Here is a 7,711-nt window from a genome sequence, read left to right as displayed (position 1 = left end):
GAATTTGTGTATTTCTTTCTCTTTTTATGTTTCGTTTTCTCTTCTTTTTATTGCCTTGCCTTGGTTTTTGTCTAGAGTTGTGGGTTAAACTCTTAGGACACCCTCACGAGAGCACACTCGTCCTCTAGGGCGATCTAGGGGTTTAAACGGCTTGTCATTAATTAGTTGCTAAAATTGACCGTGATTCCTACGAAAGTGAGTTAGTGTGCATTCTTGTCTCCTTTAGTGTTCTAGCTTTGCTTGAATAAATCATTCTCCTTCTCCCGTGTTTCATGTTAATTTGCTCGAGGACGAGCAAAAGGTAAGCTTGGGGGAGTTTGATAAGTAACTTTTATGTCACTTTTAGGGTGTTTATTAAGTCGTATTCCGGCTTATTGTCCAATAAATTCACCCTCTTATCCTTTATTTCTATTATTTTATTATTCTGGTCTTTTATCTTTATTTTGTGTATTTTTGCAATTTTTATTAGTTTTTAGTTTATTTTTGTAGTTTTAGTTAATAATTTCCCGCTTCTCTCGTTTTATTTATTTTTCTTTTAGTTTCTAGTTTGTTTTGTTTTGTTTTATTTTATTTTATTTCTTTTAATTTTATTAATTCTTTAGTTTTAGCATTTTATTTTATTTTATTTTACTTTATTTATCTTATTTTTATTCTACTTTATTTATTTTATTTTATTTTATCTTTTGATAATCCCCTCGTGTTGTTTTTGGTTGTAGGTGTTTTCGGGTCCTTGGTCGATCGAGTTCAAGGTCCGAGAATTAAGTCAAGCTGCTGCCCCTAACCAACCTGTTGCTGCCACTCTTAACCTTCACTCCACCATCACCTAAACCTACACCACACCCTCTTCACATCACTTCCCATGCTCACGCAAACCACCTCACACTCCCCTGCCCCACACCCCAATTCAACAACAACAACAATAACAGCCCAAACCAGCCACGCAACTCCCCTATTTCTACCACAACCACCAGCCGCAGCCCTGAACCACCATTAACGCACCAATTCACAGCAACATCAACAACAACCACCAATTTGTACCTCCCTCAATGTACCTGCTACGCCTCCCAATTCACCACCCACGCAGCTGCCACAAATCAGCAGCACCTTATAGGCGCTGAAACGGTAGGTCGTTGGGCTACCTCCCCACCCAATCAAACAATATTTATAACTCAACAAACCCCTATGGAAGTGTAGTGGTAAGTCGAGGTCGAACCCAAAGGAATGGAAATTGAATGTATATTGCCTAATGTCAAGCTACTCCGAAGTCAAATGCGGGGTTTATGGTAAGAACTAGAACTAGGGCTAATCGATGCAATGAACTTGTATAAAATCAATATAAAAGACACTAGGGGAATGGATCCACATGTAATTGCAATGGAGAATGGTAATTTGGGAGGTCAAACCAACTAAGTCAAGTAATATGAAGGAAGATCAAACATGTGTCCAAAAGAGCATACCAAGATATTTCTCCTAGAGGTCTAACTAGCGCCAACTACGCTAAACACTAACTAGGAAACGTCACAAGATACCTCAATCGAGAAATTGCAAGTTACTAATCAATGGTCCGTATCATAGCAAGCTTACAACGCAATCTAGTGCAACAATTAAAGATGGCCAAGCTTCAATCAATTACACACATGCACATGAATTATCAACCAAGTTTAATCATATCATCAACTCCCTTAATTATCACCAAATTACTCTAATCCATCACTCATACATGCTTCACCATTACCCTAGCTGATAAACTACTCACTAGCCATGGAAATTAAGATCAAAACTACACTAATCATCAATTTCATCATCAACATATTAGAAATCAAAGATCAAATCAACAATCAATCAACAATCAATCAAACTCCAATCAAACATCAAACAAACTTCAATCAATCAACAATAATATGAATAACAAATGAACTCAACTAAAAACAAACTTATATTGAAATCAAAGATGAAAGATCCTTACAAACTTTGATCAAAAGATCAATTACAATGAAGAATTCTTGAACAATCAACCAAAAACCATGAGTTTCTCTCTCTAAAATTCTAATCAAAATCTAACAAAATGAAATCTAATGTAAAACTTCTTTAAAAATAGAAGGAAAATAACTATATATATAAAGAGGAGGTCGGTTTTGACGCCCAAAAATAGACCCACGCCGGTGCGGTCGCACGTAGGAGAGAGAGTGGCGCGCACGGGAAACACACCCAGCTAGGTGCGCCCGCACGCACCAGATGTGCGGCCGCACTCGACATATGTGCGGCCGCACACCCCCCGTGTGCGCCCGCACCAAACTGGGTAGAGTTCCTCTCTTCTCTTCGTCCTAGCTCATGTGGTGCACACATCCTAGATGATGGTGATGGAGGACAAGGTAGGCAGCAACTTCCTTGGAATTCTTGAAGAAGATAAGCCATGAAAAGAGCATAACCAAGGTCTTGAAGCTTGCCCCACGGATCCCCCTTGACTTGAAACTTTTTGCACAAGCATAAGGCATGAAAAGCAATGAAAAACCATGGAGAGGAAGCTCGGGAATTCTTGGACAATCAATCACAACCTACAAACAAAGGAAAAAAAGCAAATAAAAGGGAAAAATAACAAGTAAACTAGAAAATGCACAAAATAGAGAAACTAACTAAGAAAAGCATAAAATGAAGAAATTAAGAATAAAACTAAGGAAAACTAAAGAAAAGAGTAATAAAATGAAATGAAATTCATCCAAAAAGAGATCAAATGAGTGCCATAAATGTCACTCATCAGCACCAGCCACCACCAAACCACCTCCAATCGCACCATCACCACCCAACATCACCAGCAGCAACCATGCACCACCTCAACCTCCATCTCTCACCCATCAGCCCCGCAATTCCCCTGCTCCAGCCACCGCAACTCAGAGCATCACCAAACCGCAATCAATTGGCCCGAATTCAAAAGCGCAGCAACCCAGACCTCCGCGGCCGCGCAGCCCTGTCAGAAGGCGCACACAATTAGAGTCCAAATTAAGAGTCGAGGCAGTAAGTTTGTGCGACCTCTGTGCGATGTCTGTGTGGGCGCGTAATTGTGGGTCAATCACGAGCTTCTCACGCGAGTTTTAATGAAAATTGAACGGCTTGGATTGATTGCTGGTTGATGAAGATGTCGGTGATGATGGTGTTTTGATTTAAGCCGTTGATGATGCGTGATAGTGATGAATGTTCAGAGGAGCCACGAAGAGAAGAAAATTGGGTCTGATGAATCGTGGTTTTGGACGGGATTGGCGATTTTTAGTTTTCTTTTCTTTTTTTTTTTAGTTTTGTTATTTTAATTTATTTTATTTAGTTTTATTTATTTTATTTTCTTTTATTTATTTTTATTTAACTTGTATTATAAATACCCTTTTGGGGTTATTTCCTCTTAACTTTCAATCAAAATTTTTATTTTACCCTAGATTAGATTAGAGTAGCCTCTTTTATTTTTCTCTCTCTTAGGGTTAGATTAGGAGTTTCTCTCTCTAGTTTAGGAGTAGTTTAGAGAGAGAAAGCTTGGATTTTTCATGGAGTTTTTGGGATTTTGAAGAAGCAAATTTGTGGATTTTTCCTCTCATAAATTCAATGAGTGTTCCTAACTTTCTCTCACCTTTATTGCTTTCATTTATTATTGTTTTTGCTTATTTATTTGTTGTTTTGAGTAGATTAATTAGTTTAGTTATTTGATTCTTGCTTTTATTATTATTTTACCTTGTTTTCCATGTTTTTGTTCACCATGTTAGCTTAGGTTTTGTTCTAGGGAAATGGATGAAGGTTATGTTAATAAATTGAATGATTGATCGTGATTAGTATGAAATTGTTTCTTGATTATTGTGTATGGATGATGGTTTTTTGGATTAGAATCTTTCTAGCTAATTGATTCTATGTTCTTAATTTTGTTGTCAATCAATTGCGCGAGAGTGAGTTGGTTGAGAGCCCTAAAATCTTCCATACCTTTGCTAGGCTAGTTGCACGAGAGCGAATTAGTTTAGTAGGATAATTAACATGCTTAATTGCGCGAGAGTGAGTTAATTGTGTTGATTGTTCCTAATCGAGGTCATTTTCATCTAATTGTATGTTGTTGTTGAATGCATTGATGTAATTGGATTCCACTTTCCCTGGTTTTAGTTATTTGCTCTTAGTAGTGTTTAGTTGAACCTCTCTTTACCTCACAAGCTTTCCTAGTAATCTAGTTGGCATAGATTGATACACTTAGTCCTTTTGGGTTCGACCCTTTACTTACCCCTATAAATAATTAATTTGATTAGGGTTAGCAGTGACCAACGACCTATCTAACCCCCGATCATTAGTCTAAATAACAAAAGATAGGATACAATCACAACAACGAACACACACACACACACACACACAAGATAGGACATAAACACATCCGATCCATGAAGATAGCTGGGGCAACATCTCAGTCAACAAAGGAAGGCAGTTGTGAGTTTACAACAACACCTCAATGCGTGCAGCAGCAGCATCAAACAATAACAGCAGCAACATCAAACAAGACCAAAAACAGAACAACAATTAATAATAAAAGCAACAACATATAGGTACCTGCAACACCCAACCTGTTGCCGAGCAACCAGCCATGACACTGCCAATGTGGCTGCTATATTATGTCAGCAAGACAAGAGCATCAGGGAGATCAAGTGAAGAATAAACTTCTTCAAAACCTCTTAATCACAGTCCCTAGTACGCCTTTAAAAAAAAGAATGGAAGAAAGCAAACCAAAAGAACTTTAACACTATATTTGATGCATAGATCTACATGAGGAATTAATTATTAAATTGTAAAATCATATTAAAACCGACAAAATTACACTAGGTAAAAGCAACAACCAAACATGAATTCAATTTCATTAAAACTAACTAAAAAAAAAATCTATCAAACATCTAATTAAAAGGAACAAGAAAGTGTCATTCCGGTTTGGTTCTCTTTGCTTCATTACTTACTACTTCTCAAAATCAAACTTTTCTTTAGGAATTTACTTCAAAATCTCCAATTCAATCGATTGTATATAAACGTCTTTTAAATTCGCACATGAAATCTACAATTCAATCGATTGAATTTAAACTTCTTTTAAATCGCAAGCATATATTCAAAAATCAAACAACATCCGATCATAATTTTGTGATAGTATTGAAAAAAAAAAGTTGCTAAAAACAATTTAATAGACTTCAATCAAAAGAGAAATTCGAATTCGTTCTAAAATGAAAGATGTCCTTATAATCAATGGCAGCATAGAGAGTGAATAAATCGATCACAATTCAAAGTGAGTAGAGAAATTTCACCAAGCATAAGTTGGGAATTGCAAGAAGATCTAGATTTAGATCGAATTCATGAATCTCGTGAAGGAGGGAGGAATAATTAGGGTTAAGAACTGAGTAGTCTGTTTTTTCATTTCTTTTTTTTTTTGGGTTTATTTTCCTCTCAAAAAAATGTGGGCTGAGTTGTGAGGTACTAACAATTCACGTGCGTGACATGCGCTTGTCTTTGACGCTTTTCAGCGATAAAAATTGCTTTCGTCACCTAAAAGCGTCGAAAAAACGCGGATACTAAATTTACCCACTGACATCCCTTACCCAGCGTCGAGGCAACAGCGTCAAAAAAATACGAATTTTGTAGTAGTGATTCTTGCCTTCAATTTATATCCTTTTGCCTCTTATAACTCCCAAACCCATTATATTTGCTGCCCTCATTACGAAAATAATCATCAATTTACATTCCCATTGACCGTGGGAATCAATCCTCAAAAGTATTTGCACTCTTCCTTCTTTCACCTCCATATTACATCTTCTTCTTCCTCAATTCTTGTAAGATTGTTGGTGGGTTTCATCATATTTTCCCTCTTAATTTGGCTCTGAAAATAAGTAAGTTTAATGGGTTTAACCCTTCCCTTTTTTTCCTCCTCTTGTAAGGTTTGTTATACATACATCTTCTTATTTCAATCTTGTTTTGTATAGGTTTTCAAGTTCATCAAGAGGACTAGTTTGTATTGAGTTCTTCTGGTTTCTTGGGTTTTATCGAAAGTGTATCGAGGTAACTAGCATTATTCCATTACTCTAGAAATCATGGTTGGGTTAAGACAAGAATAGATCCGTCTAGGATTAGTTGTTTGAGTTTTCGTTTGCGGTTTCGAATAAACTTTTGCTGTGTTTTTATGCTGTGATTTACGTGACATATAGCAATGTTAGATCATGTATTTCCTTCATTATCATGTCTATATATGTATTGTTGTTTTGATCCTGTTCATTTGCAAAAGAAATTTGGTTGAAAGCATGTTTTGTTCCCGTTTACATTTGATTGAGCATGGATATTGTGTGAGCTTTTGTGTGAATACATGTTGCTCTCTTACTCTGTTCATGCGTGAGTACTAGACAATTATTAAGGGTATTTTATGGCCTTGTGGATTTGATAGAATCCCAAGAAAGAAAGTCTTGTATTAACCCAAAAAAATTGTTGCTGTAGAGTTCTCTAAATGCGTCCAAGTCACATGTTTGATTTGCTCTAAAGCCATAATATTATTGTTGCTCTAAGTTCATATAGTCTATCATGATCATGTGTAAATTTTTGATTGAGCAAAAATAATGATGGTTTTGCATGATTGGTGTTAGGCACATATTATTGGTACTACTCTAAGCTGTTTAAAGAAATGTTCATGCTTGTTTTCAAAAAAAAAATAAAATAAAAAGAAATGTTCATGCTTAGTGATCAATTGCGAAATGGTAGGTCGTTGGATTACCCTCCCCAACCGGTCAAACAAAATTTATAACACTCAACCAACCCCTGTACAAGTATAGTAGTAAGTCAAGGGTCGAACCCAAAGGAATAGTGAGTGATGGTCTATTGTCTTTGGCTAAGCTATCCCGAAATCAAAGGTAGGGTTGTAAATGCTAATGCTAAGACTAGAACTAACACAACCATAAAACTTGTAGAAATCAAATATGATAAACACTAGGGCTAGGATCCACATGCATTCATAATGGAATTGGCTAATTGGGAGGTCAAATTGGCGAAGTCAAACAATGTGAGGGAAAATCAATCATGCAACAAAAAGAGCATATCAAGCTATTCTCCTAGAGGTCGAACTAGCGTCATCTGCGATAAACTCTAGCGAGGAAACATCATAAGACACCTCAATCGTGTAAATGCAAGCCAAAAATCAATGGTCCGTATCAATGTGAACTTACAATGCAATCTAGTGCAACAATCAAAGTTGACCAATCTTCAATTAATCACACACATGATTCATCAACCAAATTTAATCACACTATCAACTCCATCAATTATCCCCAATTAACACTAATCCATTACTCATACATGCTTCACCATTTCCCTAGCAAGTAAGCTACTCACTAATCATGGTAATTAAGATTAAAACATGACTAATCAACACATTCATCATGATCATATTAAGAAATCTAAAATCAATACAAAAATCAATATAACTTCAATCAAACATCAAACAATCAACAAGCATATGAAAAACAAATGAAATCAACTAAAATCAAACTATATATTGAATCAAAGATGAGTAAACCTTACAAACTTGATCAAAGATCAATTGGAATGAAGAAATCTCGAATCATCAATAATTCACCATGAATTTCTCTCTCTACAAAACTAGAGTCTCTCTATACAAATATGATCAAAAGTTCTCATTTTCTCTCTTATTACTTCTCTAATTATCCTCTAATGA

Source organism: Chenopodium album, chromosome 25 (assembly GCF_948465745.1).
Source record: "Chenopodium album chromosome 25, dcCheAlbu1.1, whole genome shotgun sequence".
Lineage (NCBI taxonomy): Eukaryota > Viridiplantae > Streptophyta > Magnoliopsida > Caryophyllales > Amaranthaceae > Chenopodium > Chenopodium album.
The sequence above is the reverse complement of the archived record's forward strand: the minus strand, read 5'-3'. Positions refer to the sequence as shown.